General features: G+C 50.0%; 1 protein-coding gene across 1 annotated transcript in view; it reads right to left on the bottom strand.

Moving 5' to 3' along the window:
- Positions 1-12,109, bottom strand: part of LOC103603886 (SH3 and multiple ankyrin repeat domains protein 3-like) — a gene marked incomplete at its 3' end in the record, with an annotated part of 112,197 nt that extends 100,088 nt beyond the window's left edge. Inside the window, exon 1 of the mRNA XM_008588460.1 lies at positions 12,050-12,109. The remainder of the gene's footprint in view (positions 1-12,049) is intronic.
- Positions 12,110-16,056: the final 3,947 nt, after the last annotated feature.

The following is a 16,056-nucleotide window of genomic DNA, read 5'->3' as shown; positions in this document are numbered from 1 at the left end:
GTCCCAGGATCAGCCCCCAGGGGACACCACTGAAGCATGTCGGGTCACCAGAGACCTAGGAAGGAAAGACGGCCACATGGACATTACGCCTTGCTGGCAGAACTGTAATCAGCTGTGGCTGGAGACGGCAGCCAGTGACCTTGTCTAGGATGAAGAGACCCTGCAGCTGTGGCTGGCGTGTCCATGTTGTTGGGGACACAGTCAGAGGCACGGAGGATTCCAGAAGACAGTGATATGCCAGGCAAGAAAGCCCTCCGGCAAACAGAATGGCATTTCCCTTCCAAATGGACTAATTCCTAAAGGCAGACTCAGTCTTGTATTTTAGGGTGCTTTTTTTTCTTAGCAATTTTTTATATTGAGAGAAAGTTCACATAACATAAAATTTACCACTTTAAAGCATGTCATTCCTTGGTTTTTAGCTATGCTGTGCAGAGCATTTCACCACCCGGGTGGAAACCACACGCGTTAGCAGTCACTGCCCGTTCCTGCCCTATCCCCAGCCCCGGGCAACTGCTCATGTATTTTCTGTCTCTGTGGATTCGCCTGTTCTGGCTGTTCCACAGAGAGGGAATCATACACCGCGTGGACTTTCGTGTCTGGCTCCTTTCACTCAGCATCAAGTCTTCAAGGTTCACCCACACTGTAGCATGTGTCTTCTCTACTCGGACCCCTGACGGGGAGGCCTGACCAACACTGCGAGGCTGTCTCCACGTGGACGACCATGCTGCCCGCTGCACTCAACGCTCCCCTTCTCAGGTTAAGATAATGAACACACAAGTGCAGAAGGCAGAAACAAGCAGGGCACTGGCCCCTTGCCAAAGCCACACGCCTAGGGAGTCCACCCAGGAGGAAAAGGGGCCACATGCTACCAGGACGGTCAGCACTAGGGCTGGGGACTATGTCCTTTTTTCTGTTTTCCAAATTTTCTTCAGGGCAGCAAAACAAGAAGCTACACATGGAAACACGGCAGGGGCACAGGCCCGCTCAGACGTGCTCAGGGAGCAGGTGCACGTCCGGCTCCAGGGGCCTCAGGCCCCGTCTGCACAGGTGGGGTTGGCCTCTGGCATCACAGGCAGGCCTGGGGCTCTGGGGACCCTTGGCTGGCCCTGACCCACAGTTCAAGCGTGGCCAAGTGTCTTGTTGCTGAGAGATGGGCTCAGCAGGGCAGGAGGTGTTGTTATGAATTGCTTTGCTCTTTAATGAGCCAATGCACTGGCCACGTTGGACATTCTGTACTGACCCGGTCTCCATGGCCCCTGACCAAGCGCGCTGTCCCATCCAAATCACCTCTGGGTCTTGCCAACTGCCTCCTGGCCCTTGCAGCTTTCGAATGAGAAATCACAGACTTGGGTGGCTGGGGTCACTCACGGCTCTTGGGACCTCTGTCTTGCAGGATGATGGGCTGGTGGCAGCATACACGGCAAAAAACAGGCCAATGAGGACGGAACAGAGGCCCAGCCCTCTAAAGTCACAGAAAGAAAGAGGGGCTGGCCATGCTCCGCACTCCACTGGGACCCCACACTGTGTCCTTGCCTCGCTCTGAGCCTCATCCTCGAGACGCACTCAGCTGGCCCCAACTCTTTCAGGCTACAACTGTCTTACTTTGCGAAATTTGCTCTAGGAGATTTTCAAAGTCGGTACTTGTAACCCCACGAGGTTTCAGTGGGGGATCCTCTCCATCTCGCTGGCTGTTTCCACCTGCGTGTGTCTCCACGGGGGCCTGAACCTCCTGGACCCCCAGCCCTGCAGATCGGACAGGTCACGAGGAGATGCGGCAGGCGGTAGGTGACTGAGGGTGGACTGGCCTGGGCTCCAGGGAGCACGAGCACCAGGCTGGGTGGAGAGACCCTCAAGGAGGAGGCAGTGTGTACGTTCCAGAATAAACCCTGCATGGCCGGGGCCTGACCCAGAAGCCTCCCCGGCCCAGAGCCTCTCGCTGGAGGAGGCCCATCCTGCCAGCTGTCACCCTTCCCGAGTGTCCTTCCCGAATCCTGTCATCATTCCCTCCAGCTTCCAGTCACTGGAAACACGATGGTGAGAAGATGCTGACCAGGGCCCCCTTCAGTGGCAAATCCAGCAAGATCCTGTAGCTCTGCCGGGGCCATGCCCTGCACTCTTTCGAGAACCTCCAACTTCCAGCCTCTGTTCATGTGCCTCTCGCTGGGCTCCAACAAAGACCACACAGGCCTTTAGAAAGCGATGCTGGGAGACCACCAAGCCAGGCAGGAAAGCCCACCGCAGGCCCCCTCCGCAGAGTCTGCGGATCCCAGCTGGGGAGGGCCTGGCCTGGACCCCTAGCAGAGGAATCCTCCCTCTGAGTCCTCTCACCCCTGTTTCTTAGGATTAAACCTAAGAACGTCCATGTCAGCTGCCAGTGGGGGTGGGAAGCACCATATCTCCAAATTTCACCAAGACAAAAGTTCCAGAAAGGGGCAGGTCTGCCAGTGCTCCCCACACCCCGACCTACCGAGCCAGCCCTGAAGCATAGCCAGGCATGTTGGATCACGTGTGTGCTATTTATCTGCTTTCTGGTGGCAGGGGCATGGCTGGGTCTACAAGATCCCCTAGAGGGTCAAGAGTGGGTCCCACAGGGCCACGTCAAAGTCATTGGCAGGTGGCTGCTGAGATCTGGGATAAAGAAAGTCCCCATCAGAGCTGTGCCTCCCAGGCTGCGGCAGGTGAAGATGGGGCTGGGGTCTTGTAAGCAGAAAAGCTCCGATCGGTACCGAGGTTCTGGGCGGTCCCTGCCCCACCCAGGTGGGAGCCACATCTGATGCATGTCCACCCACCCTGTGCAGGACCCTCCATGTTCCCTGAAGTCATGACTCCATGAACACAAGGGAAAAATAAGCAAATAAACTCCTCAAAGCACGTATCAGCTTGTTCTGAGGTAAAGAGAGGGGTGTTACTGCAAAGCTTTCCCTTTCTGGACACCCACATGTGATTTTCCTCACCACCGTGCAATTCTCCAGGCAGGTACACACATGAGACAACACCGTGAGGGGCCCGGCGAGCCCTCGGGAGCACAGCCGCATCCCCATGGCCTGGAGTCTCTCTGTGTTTAACCAAGGGTTACTTAGAACCTATTTCATGACTGTTAAACAGCTCATGTTAGCTGAACTGCTCCCTCTGAAAACATGCAGGGAATTCACACCGGAAGAAGAACATGCATTTGCCACGGGTGTGGAAGGAGTAAATGCAAAAGAGTAATAGGAGGTAAATATTTAGGGAAAGTGCGGAACCAGCAGCCCTCCCCTCGCCCCTGCTGCGCTTGAGACAGACAGGTAAATTATATTATTTTCACGTCCACAGCCAAGAAACCACAGCAAAATCACACAGCTCTTCTCCCTGTGCCTCTTGAACACGGGCTGACTCCTAGGCAAGCAGCCGATAATTTGTTAATACAATAAAAATGTCAACAGTAAAGAAAGAAAAACAGGACAATTTGGATTCAACCAAACACCTTAGATTTTATTCCCCACAGTCTGAGCCGGGCAAAACCTCCTATGTTAGGTTTATTTACTTGTTTTGGTGAATTACATGCTCTGTGATGTCTCCCTTGTTTTTCTCCAAGAGAAAGTGAAATCAGCAAGTTTCTGATCTTTGCTGAAATGCAGCTGAAGTTTTCTCCCTGAAGCAAAGATGAATCCACAGAAGAGCACAGTGACGGATGCCAGGGCCGACTGCCCAGAGCGAGCCCGACTGCTCTCCCTGAACCAGGTCTTCTGTCCTGTGACACCTGGGCTAGAGGTGAGCATCGCCAGGTAGGTGGGACGCACCAGGACGGGGAGCAGACATCCCAGGAAGGAGGGCAGCCCCAGCAGAGGTGTGAGGGAGGTGGGGAGAGGGGACAGCCACAGAGCCCAGCATGTACACGGAAGGATTGCAGGACGGACAGGGCGAGGCTGTAGTCCAAGGGGAGAAACAGAGTCCCCACCCCATAAACCCTAATTTGGTGCTGGCTTCCAAATCACAAACAGCTCCAGAGGATGTGACGCTGCCAGGTCAGGGCCCTCACCGTGTCCTGGGCAGGTGCTGTGGACATCACAGAGGGGTGTAAAGCAGCCCTGCCCTGAGGGCGCTCCTAGGATAGGGTTGGCATAGCAACGGGGACCAAAGGGCAGTTGTGGATAAGAAACACTGGGTTGGAATTCTGACGCTGCTTCTCCCGAGGTGTGATCTTCAGGGAGTTATTTAATCTTGAGCCTCAGTTCCCTTATCGGTCAAATGGGTTTGATGCCCCCCACCTGGAAAGGCAGGTTGAAGCATAACAAGACAGTCCAGGAAGACTCTCAGCACATACCTTAGACAGAAGTGCCTGATAAACTGCATTTACGACAGCAAGTACAATAATGTGAGATGGTCAGGGCACAAGGCACGTGCACAAATGTGCACACACACCCCGCGGTTTAGACAAGAGGCTACTACACTCTGAGATATCGCAGGCCAGGAAAATTAAGAAAAGAAATCTCATGGTCCAGCTGGGATGCCCGGCATTCTATTTTTTCCAGGATAAGGCATTTTAAGAAGCGAGATGTACTATCATCGAGCATTCCATCCCAGAAAGGACACTCGGGCCCCATGTCGGGGGAGAGTCACAATGGAACAGAGGCCAGTCCTCTGCACCACACCTGCTGTGCTTCGGGGAATACCTGCTGTGAGGTGAGGGCTCTGCTAATTTCACCGCAGACAGGGAAGCTGGTCAGGAACCAGCTGGACACTGGGCTCACCCTGGAAGCCAGATGAATGCAGCCACCCCATATCCTGAGTGTGAGAAGTGTCACATCTCCTATTGGAACCAGGTAACAGCCCAAGAACGCATGACCCCACGGATGCACACACCAACACGCTCGTGCTCACACACAGACCAGTTCCTAAGTGCTGAGTGCAGATTCCCGGAATTCCTGAACTCTGGGGAGAGCCACAAAGCCCCACAGCAGCCCTCCCTTGCAGAACAAGCACTGGGGTGTATGCAGCAGCCCCAACTTGCTGGGTGGTCTTAAAGGTGACCTTCTCTGCTGGGGGTGTCCCTGGACTGTCAAACTGCACATTTGCTCTGGCTGCGAGGTTCTCCATCGGGTTCCATTGACAGAGGACCTACTTTGAGCTGCTTCGGGAGATCTACTGGGAGGGGGTGTCAAGCCTCCTCCCAGTCCTAGATAACAGGGCCTACCTGACTATGCGGTGGGCTCTCTGGGGGAGTCGCAATAAACTGCTAAAAATTCTATGCAGGACGTGGGGGCACACGGAGACATCCATTCTTCACAAAGACTCTCATCAGATTCCCGAATGAGTCCGTGACCCCCAAATGTGAAAAACAGCTGGTATAGGTCATTTCCAGGGGATCTTCTGCTGGCAACCCTTAGTCCTAGGGCATTACCAGAGGCTGTTCTGTAAACTGATTCCCTGCTAATCTGTGGGTCATATCTAGGCTCACCACCCTGCAAAAGTCCTGGTTTTTCTACCTGGTTCTTTTCATTTGAAACAGACACGTGTATGTTTATATTCACATTGACAGCATTTTATTTTCAGTCACGCTCATCTCGCTTCTTTCTCATCAGCCTCGGTAAATCCAGGTGTGCACTGAGACCAGATCGTAACTCACTCCTCCCGGCTACTTCCACCCACTTGGCACAGGGCAGGGCTTCTGCTGAAGGAGCCAAGGACGAGCCTGCTCCGTCCTGAGAAACCACATTCCACACCTGGCCGGGCCCTCCCTGCTCCAAAGAACTAGCTCGCCAGCCTCTGCCAGCCTCGGGGCTGAAGGTAAAGTGAGCCTGTGATTCAGGGCCTTTCCTTGCCTTGCTCCCTGGAATCTGAGGACAACAGCGTCCCACGCAGACCCAGGAGCAAGGGTGGGGGCACATTCAGCTGCATCCAAACCAATGGCTGGACCCTGACACTCAGCTGCTCGGGGCCCTGTTTGGGGGGACTCAGCGGGGTTGCTGCAGCCCCAGCAAACTACCCTCACCCTGCTCGTGATAACAGCTCCCCAGACATCTACAGGTCACAAGGTTTATTTTTCACTCCCTGTCACCTGATCTTGGACCCGGTCTGGCACACATCAGTTGTGTCAGTCAATTTCCCCTCTCTTTTTAAAAATGTTTTATTGACATAGAAATTCACACACTATATAACTCAGCCATTTAAACTGTACAATTCAGTGGGTTTCAGTAAGTTCACAGAGTTGGGTATCCTTAACCACAATTGATTTTTGAACATTCACATTACCTCAAAAATAAACCCCAACCCCCTTCCAGCCATCCCCCCTCGACATCCCCACATCCTCCCCCAGGCCCTGGCAACCACTAATCTACTTTCTGTCTCAGTAGATTTGCCTGGTTGGGACATTTCATACAACTGGAGTGGCACTGGAACATGTTGTCGGTAAACTCTCTCTCATTTTTTTCTCAGCTCTTTGCCCTTGTCCAAATTACCTCTGTCTTCAAGTCCCATGCCTGAATCACTTCAAAATACGAGAAGGTAACACGTCCTAACCACCCTAGTTTAGTGTCCACCTCAAAGAGACCACCTTTCAGTTTTCACTGAAGTCAAGAGTATTTGAAAACCATTTTATTTTTTTGCAAAATGCCACCTGATAATGCCGTATCACATGAGAAACATTCCTCCTAGGCTAGAGCAGTAAGAAAATCTGCTCCCTAGATGAATGGATCTCATACAAGAGAATTCTGTTATCCTATCTTTCCCTTTTCACCCTGGCTGCCAGGGAGCTCAGAGAAAAATACCACATGCAACCATGAAAACACTCTCTCGTCCTACAGGTTGGTCTTCGAGACTCCTAACAGTTCAAGCAGAGTTTTACCAGTGTGGCCTGCAGCAGAATCGTTTGGGAAGCCAGCTAAAAAGACAGAGTCCTACTGAATCAAATTTCCTGTGGATGATGTTTTACAATCTACAATTTAAACAAGATGCCTAAGAACGTTCTCTGGTCTGGAAAGTCAAAGCAAAACGTCACGGCCCTTTACCTAGGACTTAAAAGAGCTTTTTGGAGGAAAAAGTGCAGTTCCTCCTCTTTGTCATCTTCCTCCTTGCCAGTGACCATGAGCAAGCCTCCCAGCTGCTGTTTGCAGGGGCAGCAGTGAACACCGCTGACTTGATTATTGCACGTGGAGGGGCCGTCACTGCTGTGAGATGACAAAGCGATCCTCGGCTGAGACATTTACATATGAGCAGACTGAACACTATCCTTTCTCCTAGATGTCATAAACTCAAATCTAAGTCCTCAAAGGGTTTCAGCAGCTTCCGTGAACAATCCAGGATGCCCAAGACCTGCGCTGCCTTCTCAAGGTCAAACACCGGGGGCTCTGCAAAGCTAAAGGGCATTCCTGCATCAGCTCTCTGGGCCCCCTACTCCCGCAGGAGAGGCTGCTTTCCCTGTGTGCCTCACTGAGTAACTGGGTCAAGCCAGCAGAAGGCACAGGGAGAGAGAGGGGCAGGAAGGAAACCCCAAAGACAGTGAACTCGCTTCTGCAGCTCTGCAGTGTCCAGATCAGGTCCAGGGCTTGGCTGTGGCTCGAGCGAAAGTGGAACAGGAGAAGCCTCGTGGGAGGGCAGGGACACCTAGCAGCCGAGGGACAGGCACGGGGAGGGTGGCTCACAGAGCAGAGGCAGGAACCCGAAAGTCTCAGTCTGACCATCAGGGACGTGGAATGTGCTGAAGGGCTCTGGAACCCCCGCGCTGACACTTAATGAGCGGGTAGCCTTGCAAGTCCCCTATCTTCTTGTGCCTCAGTTTCCTCTTCTGTAAAGTGAGAACCCACTGACAGTGCTAAAACTGGGGGGCTACGACCCACCTACAGAGCTTCTCACATAAAGATCCTGGGGCATCTGAAGCAGACAATGGGAGGGAATTTACCAGACTGAAAATGCAGGAGCAGAAAGGGGCAGGTGCTCTGGGTACCTGTCTTGCTCCCTGGGGAGCGGGGATGAAGCCATTTAAGGCAGCTGATGCTCTGCACACATTGTGAAGGAAAATTTTACATACATCAAATGCTCTGAGGCATTTCCATGTGAAACCAGGGGTGTCCAGCCTCAGCACAGGGACAACAGTGAACATGTCCACTCTTGTGCACAGAGGATGCGTAACATCCACTCCGTGGTGCCCAGCTGGGAGCCTCTCTGGACCAGCTTTTCTACGTTGGGCACTTTGGTCAGTGAAGGCTAAACCTTCCCTGCAGGATTCCACTTGGCTTCCAGAGGGCCAACCCCACTTTCCAAAGTCTCCCCAGGATAGCTGCCAACCTCCAAAGCTGCCCACCTGGGAAAATACCACCATGTGTTCCAGCAGGTATAAACAGCACTGGGCATAATCCACAGGGAAGAGAGCCCGGATTTGCTCTGTCTTGCCACCCAACCGAGGACTGCATCAGAGACTTGTGCCTCCAGCATCGCTGGAGACTGCACCTCAGTGCCTCCCTCTCCGGCAACCCCCAGCAGGAAGGAGCACAGAGGCAGCCTCTTCTGTAGAGCACCCAGAGGATGGCGTCTGTGCACCCCAAATGAGGTCAGCGTCTCCACAGGCACCACAAAACAGTCAACAAACATAGGGCAACCAAAACTCTGTGGGCACACTCAGGCCACGAGGACACCGGCACACAGATGCTCCACACCCCAGGATTGCAGAAGCCAGACAGGGCGTGGGCATTTCTCAGAATCACATCAGAGATAAATTGTGTGCATTTCAGTGCTGCAATGTGCTGAGATCATTTAGAATATGGATCAGCAAGCTTTTCTGCAAAAGGCCAGCCAGTAAACATTTTCAGCTTAGCAGACCACGGAGTCTCTATCCCAACTACTCAACTCTGTCACAGACAATGTGGAAAGGGATGGGCATGGCTGTGTGCCAGTAAAAATTTATTTACAATTATCTACAAACGGCAACCCGCAGACTGGGAGAAATTATTTCCAAATCACATATCTCATGAGGGATTCGTATCCAGAATATATAAAGAATTCCTACAACTCAACAATAAAAAAAACCCAAACAACCCCATTCAAAAATGGACAAAGGACTTGAACAGACATCATTTCTCAGGAGACATACAAATGGCCAATAAGCACATGAAAAGATGTTCCACGTCAAATATTAGGGAAATGCAAACCCAAACCACAATGAGACACTAATTCATACCCACCGGGATGGCTATTACGAAAAAAACAGAAAACAAGTGTGGGCGAGGACGTGGAGAGACAGGAACCCCGTGCCCTGCTGGAGGGAATGTGGGCAGAACAGCCACTGTGGGAACAGCCGGAGGTTCCTCACAAAATTAAACGTGGAATTACCACATGATCCAGCAATTCCACTTCAAGGTTTACACCCAAAAGAACAGAAAGCAGGGGATCGAGGACATATGTGGAGAGACCCAGGTGCCACCACCAGATGAATGCAGTAGCACAAGGTGGCCCATCCACACACTGGGACATTCCTCGGCCGTCACAAGGAGTGAAGTTCTGACACACTCTACGACAGAGATGCACCTTGAAGACGTCACGCTAAGTGGAATAAACCAGACACAAGAGGACAAATTGCGCGTGATTCCTCTTGTGTGAGGTCCCTACAGTGGCCAGATCCACACACAGAGAGTAGGATGGTGGGCGCCAGGGGCTGGGGGAGAGGAAATGGGGTGCTGGTGTTTAATACATTTGGGGTTTCCTTTTGGGAAGATGGAAAAACTTGAGACAGATGGTGGTGGCGGCTGCACAACAATGTGACTGTACTTAATGCCACTGAACTGTGCACCTAAAAATGGTTAAACAGGTAAGTTTTATGTTATGTGTATTTTGCCACAATAAGAAAACCCAGAATTTTATTTATAGAAACAGACAGTGGGCAGGATTTGGCTGTGGGGCTATGGTTTGCCAACCCTGACTGGGAACACGACACTGAGGGTGGAGAGAATTACTTGCATCGTCGCCCGATCCCCACCCTGGCAAAGTCTACCTGGTGTCTCCCTTCACCACCCAGGAAGACCACCTGGGACAACGGGAGCCCTCTGTGACCTGTGACTAGTCACTAGGGGTGCCTGGTTCCACCCACACTGGAAAACTGATCTGAGACAAGGACGAAGAACACTTCGGGAAAACCACATCCTCCAATCCACCTGATCCTCAATGAGAATTTGCAACTCTAAATTAATTCCGCCCCTCCTAAGTGGAACCCTTCCGCCACTAATTATGTGACATCCCAGCTACCAACTGAATTACCCTGCAAGGGTAATTTTCCATTTTTTTCTGAGTGGCAGCAGGAGGTGTTAGTACAAAAGGTCTGAAACCCAGAATCCATGCAGGTTTATGATGGATAAATGTTTCCACTGTAAAATGACGCTGCGGTCATGGTACAGGGATCTATGTGGCAGATGGAGGCCTTAGAACAGCAGGCATGTGACCCTTTCTCATGAAGATACCCAGAAAGAAGAGGAAAGAAGGGGCTTGGTGCAAACCAGGCTCAGGGAGGCTCCAGTCAATGTGACCCAGCGAGGTCACAGCAGGTTTCCAGATGCAGAAGCAGGTGCCGCACGTGGGCTTTGAGCTCTGCCTCCAGCTGTGTCGCTGAGCAAGGGTAAGTCCCCAGTGCAAGCCTCAGGGAGTCCCAGGCCACCTGGTGTTGGACAGACACACGGTCCTTCCCGGGTGAACAGCAGCACATCTCCCTCCCCCTCTGAGCCTTCTCCTGCCTCCAGAATAAAGGAGTGGGCCACCTTCTACACCAGAGTCACACGCCCTTGGGCACATCCAGGTGACACTTTTCCATAATGCCACAGTACGCAGGTACTGTGTGCCTTGCCTGGCGATTCCCAACAAGGCACAGCATCTAGCACAGTCCAGAGACAAGTGAAAGCGGGTGGAATGCGAAGGCCGGGACAGCAGAGCCCTGTCACCATCTGTACCCCCCAGGAGAATGACTGTCCACGCCCGAGGGAGGAGGGGTCACAGCAGAGGCTAGAGAGAGAGTTCAGAGATGTGGAGGGACACGGGAGAGGCAGAGATGGGCTTGAATGAGGGGAATGGGAGGATCGGAACTGGATTTCCGATAGACCTGGTGAGCTGCGGAGCTGGAGGTGGGAAAACCATAGAGGGCACCCCCAAAGCCGATGGTGGTCCTGGGGCAGCGGCCCCAACATTCTGCTCCAGCCTGCTGTGTTTATAACCCCAGGGCACACATCCTCACAGGGTCGTGGAGGGTGAGCACAGATACACAGTCATTACATAAACACGTAGACGGCATACCACAGTATTAAGATTTCACAGCAGGGGACAATTAGGAAAAAATGTCTGAAACAGCTTCTTAGACAAGCAATAATGAAAAAAGGGTTGAGAACCTGCCCAAGGGGGTCTGGACCATGCACACCTGCCTTTGTGGTCCTTGGGATGCGAGGCCGTGCCGGGAGGCAGGTCCTGCACCAAAAAGAGCTCAGGCTGCAGCCACCGTCTAACTGCTGAGAGCTGCTTCCTCACCTGAGTAGGTGGTCATTTCACTTTCTTCATGGAGTCGGTCGTGGTAAGGCTCAAGGTTCAGGTGACATTTGGCAAATGCCGATTTTAAGCACTGGAGTGACACCAGTGAAGTGCAGAGAGGTGCTCAACAAAAGGGGCACCGGGCACCAGACAGGACACACACAGGTGGCAGGCTTCCCTGCACCCTTCCGGCACCTGGGCATCGGCAGGTGCACCCTTGGTCCATGCACAAACAGCAGAGGGGTGTGTGAAGCAGCCGCACTGACCAAGTCTGGCGTGACATGGCAGCTGGGACAAGTCAGAGCACAGACGAGATGCCAGAGCTGGGCCTCAAGCCACAGTCCCTTTAAGTCCCTTCAAGGTCACATTAGCTGGGCACCAAAGAGCAGATTTGTTTCCCTGGCACCAAGGACAACGCCATCCACACTCTTCCCACCCAAACACAGCACAGAGGGCCGGACCACAGGGAAGACAGTCCTCTGGCCATAGTGTAAAGGCAGTGAGGTAGACCAAGCCCGGACAACGGCCACTGGCTTGTGGGGAACGAGGACAAAGAGCAAACGCTCTCACTCACCAGAGGTGCTGCAGACCAAGCCCCACAGAAAGGGTTCCGAGAATAGACACTGTCAGTGCTCTGGCCGGCCAAGGCAGGGAGCTGGGAGAGACTTGCAGACCTGTGAAGAGACAGTGAGACCAGGGCAGGGTCAGACAGAGGCTGTCGAGAGGCTCCTGTTAAACTTCATGTAGATCCTGTTTTTCCCGAGCTAAAAATCAGGCAGAACAGGGAACACTGCTCTGCACATCGGCAGAGGCGGCACATGTACTTTTCCCCATTCCTCACACAAATACGGCAGGACACCCAGGAAGTTGTATAGAAAACAACGTAAGATTCAGAGGTGGAGAGAAGGACGCAGACCAGCCAGGGACGCGCTGTGAGTTCTGCAGGGTTTCTCCCTGCCTCACACCTCCCAGACGTGGAAGCTGTCAACCCAGAAACAGCAGCAGGAGCAGGAAAAAACCACAACCAAAGTTCACCGTCTTTAGTCAAAGGTCCAGGAGAGTGGCAGGTTAACAGGACAATACAGTGAGACAAGAACTGCTCTACTCCAGCCAGACACCACAAAAAGAAACACACAAAAAACTGGTCCCACCCCACCCACAGCAGCAAAGGCTGAGTGGGAAGCCGAGATGTCCACCTTGTGTGGCTGTAACCAGGCACCCCAATCCCCCACCAGGGCAGTGTCAAATTAGCCAAAGTAGACAGCTGGGACATTCTCCCCACCAGGCAGTAACAAATCCTCCCTCTGCCCCACGGCGTTAGCCACAGCAGCAAAGGCTGAGTGGGAAGCCGAGATGTCCACCTTGTGTGGCTGTAACCAGGCACTCCAATCCCCCACCAGGGCAGTGTCAAATTAGCCAAAGTAGACAGCTGGGACATTCTCCCCAGCAGGCAGTAACAAATCCTCCCTCTGCCCCACGGCGTTAGTGCAAGCTACATGGGGAGCTCGGCTTTCCACAGCACCTGCTAGTGACAGGTACCCTTTCCTCACTCCACTGGACTGGTGTCACAAGAGGGCTAGTGGAGAGTTGGGACTTCACCACTGCCCGGTGATAATGAGGCCACCCCCATGCCCACCTGCAGTAGCAAGGGGCCTCCCCACGAGGTGTCAATGGAGGCCAGCTGGGGACCTGGACTTCTGCTTTCACCTGGCAGTAACAAGGTGGCACCTTGTCCCACCTCCCTTGTTGGAGCAGTACCAGAAAAAGCCAGCTAAAACAGAGGCTTAAATAAGACTCAGAGTCTCAGAACATAACGCAGAAATGTCAATGTTTCAATGGAAAATGGCTCATCATGCCAAGAATCAGGAAGATCTCAAGCTGAAAAAAAAAAACAATCAATGACCAGCATGGAGGTGACAGAGATGTGAGAGTGACCTGACAAGGAGTGTAAAGCACCCATGATAAAAATGCTTCCATGAGCAATTACGCACAGGCTGGAAACAGAAGAAAACGCGGAAAGCCTCACCAAAGAGACAGAAAATCTCAGCAAAGAAATCAAAGATAGAAGAACCAAATGGAAATATTAGAACTGAAAAATACAACAACCAAAATAAAAAGCTCAGGGGTTGGACTCAACAGCAGAATGGAGGAGGCAGATAAAACAATCAGTGAACTGGAAAACTGAAGGATACACTGAAATTCCCCAAACTGAACAAAAGAGAGAAACAGAACAAAAATAAATCAATAAACAGAGCCTCAGGGAGCTGTGAGTGAGACTGTGACAAAATACCTAAATTTTGACTGACTGGAATTCCCAAGAGAGATGGGTGGGGAGGTCTGAAAAAGCACTTAAAACTTCCTAGATTTGGTAAGAGACATGAACCTACAGATTAAAGAAGCGGAATGAACCCCAATCAGGATAAACCCAAGAAAACTCACAAGATGCATCATGATTAAACTTTTAAATACTAATAACAAAAAAAAAAAAAATTCACATGATCATATCAATTGATGCAGGAAAAGCATTTAACGAATTTCGATTTTGAAATTTATGACATATGAAATAGAATTTTGAATATATGACAAAAACTCTTTCAAAAACAAAATGGTAATTTCCTTAACTTGATAAAGAGCATCTACAAAAAAACCATCAGCTAACATTATACTCAATAGTGAAAGACTAAATGCTTTCCCCCTACAATCAGGAACAAGGTAAAGATGTCACTAGCACTACTCTGATTCAACCCAGTGCTAGATGTTCCAGCAAGGGCGGTGAGGCAAAAAAAAAAAAAAAAAAAAAAAAAAAAAGAAAGAAAGAAAGAAAAGAAAAAAGGAAATTAAAAGCATACAAACTGGAAAAGAATAAATAAAACTGTCTCTATTTGCACATGGCATGATTACAGAAAATCACAAGGAATCTACAAAAAAAAAACCCTAGAAATAATAAATGAGTTTAGAAAGGTCATAAGATACAAGACCAACATATAAAAATCAATTGTATTCCAATATAGTAGCAATGAACAAGTGGACACAAAAATTAAAAATAGAATACCATAATTGCTCGAAAGAATGAAATACTTAGGTGTCAATCTAACTAACAGATCTGCAATGTAACCAGCGCCACTTTAGACAAGCCCAAGTACAAAGTGGCACCGCCCACCTCCTTCCCTCCCCCTTCCCTTTAGGAGAAACCTCCTGACTTAAACAGAAACCCCTTTGCTTCTGCAAGGACACAGTTCTCCTCCCTGATCCACATTAGCATAATGACCCTCCTTGATGGTATCAGCCAGCCCTTGGCACCCTATATAAGCTCTTCCACCCCCATGCCTGGTGCTGTCCACCATTTTCAGGGCAGCCCTGAGCTGCCTGCCACTCTGAGCACAGCCCGGCAGATTTCTTTCTTTAATAAAGCTTGAATGGTAACCAGCATCTCAGCTCACTCTCTTTCACTAAATAAATGGAGAGACATGCCCCTGTTCATGATTGGAAGACCCAACATAAACAGGATGTTGAGTCTTCCCAAATTGATATACAGGATGAATGCAATGCCAGCCAAAATCCCAACAGAATTTTTTTGTAGATAGAGACAAGATTAATCTAATATTTATGTGAAAAAGCAAAGAAAAAAAAGAGAAAGAGAGAGAGAGAGAAAGAAACCAAGAATAACTAAAATAGTTTGCAAAAGGAAAATAAAGTGTAAGGATTCGGTCTACCTGATTTCAGGATCTACTGTACCTCTACAGTAATCACGGTTGTGTGCGTCTGGTGGAGGGACGGGCACATAGCAATAGAACTTAACAGAAACACACACACACACACACACACAAATATGCCCAGTTGATTTTGGACAGAGTTGCAAAATAATGAACACTCACTAAGTCTCAAGCCTTATACAAAAATTAATTCAAGATGAATCACGAACTTAAATGTAAAACACAAAACTGTAAAATTTTTAGGAAAAAAATAGGAGTAAATCTCCAGGATCTAGGGAGAGGCTACAAGTTCTTAGACTTGATGGCAAAAGCATAACACAGAAACAGAATGAGTGATAAACAGGACCTCATCAGAATTAAAAACTTTTAGTCTGTGAAAGAACCTGTTAAGAGGATAAAAACACAAACCAGAGGATGGGAGAAGTGTTTGCAAACCACATATTTAACAAAGTACGAGTGTCTGAAATATATAAAGAGCTCTCAATACTCAACAATTAAAAAACAAAAACAAAAAAATCCAAATAAAACACAGGCAAAAGACATAGAAACATTTTACAAAAGAAGATATATAGATGGCAGATAAACACACTAAAAAATGTTTAATGTCATTAGCCATTAAGGAAATGCAAATTAAAATGAGATACGACTACACACCTATCAAAACAGCAAAATTAAAGAAGAGTAACATTTTACATGGTAACAATAGTAACAATTGCTGGTGAGAAAAAGGTAAAACTGGATATTCATACATTGCTGATGGGAATGTAAAGGTTTAGCCATTCTGGAAAACAGTGTAGCAGTTTCTTAAAAATTTGAATACGCAACTACCATGTGACTCAGAAACTGTGCTCCTGGGCATTTATCCCGG

This window comes from Galeopterus variegatus, unplaced genomic scaffold, assembly GCF_000696425.1.
Source record: "Galeopterus variegatus unplaced genomic scaffold, G_variegatus-3.0.2 Scaffold4847, whole genome shotgun sequence".
NCBI lineage: Eukaryota > Metazoa > Chordata > Mammalia > Dermoptera > Cynocephalidae > Galeopterus > Galeopterus variegatus.
The sequence above is the reverse complement of the archived record's forward strand: the minus strand, read 5'-3'. Positions and strand labels throughout refer to the sequence as shown.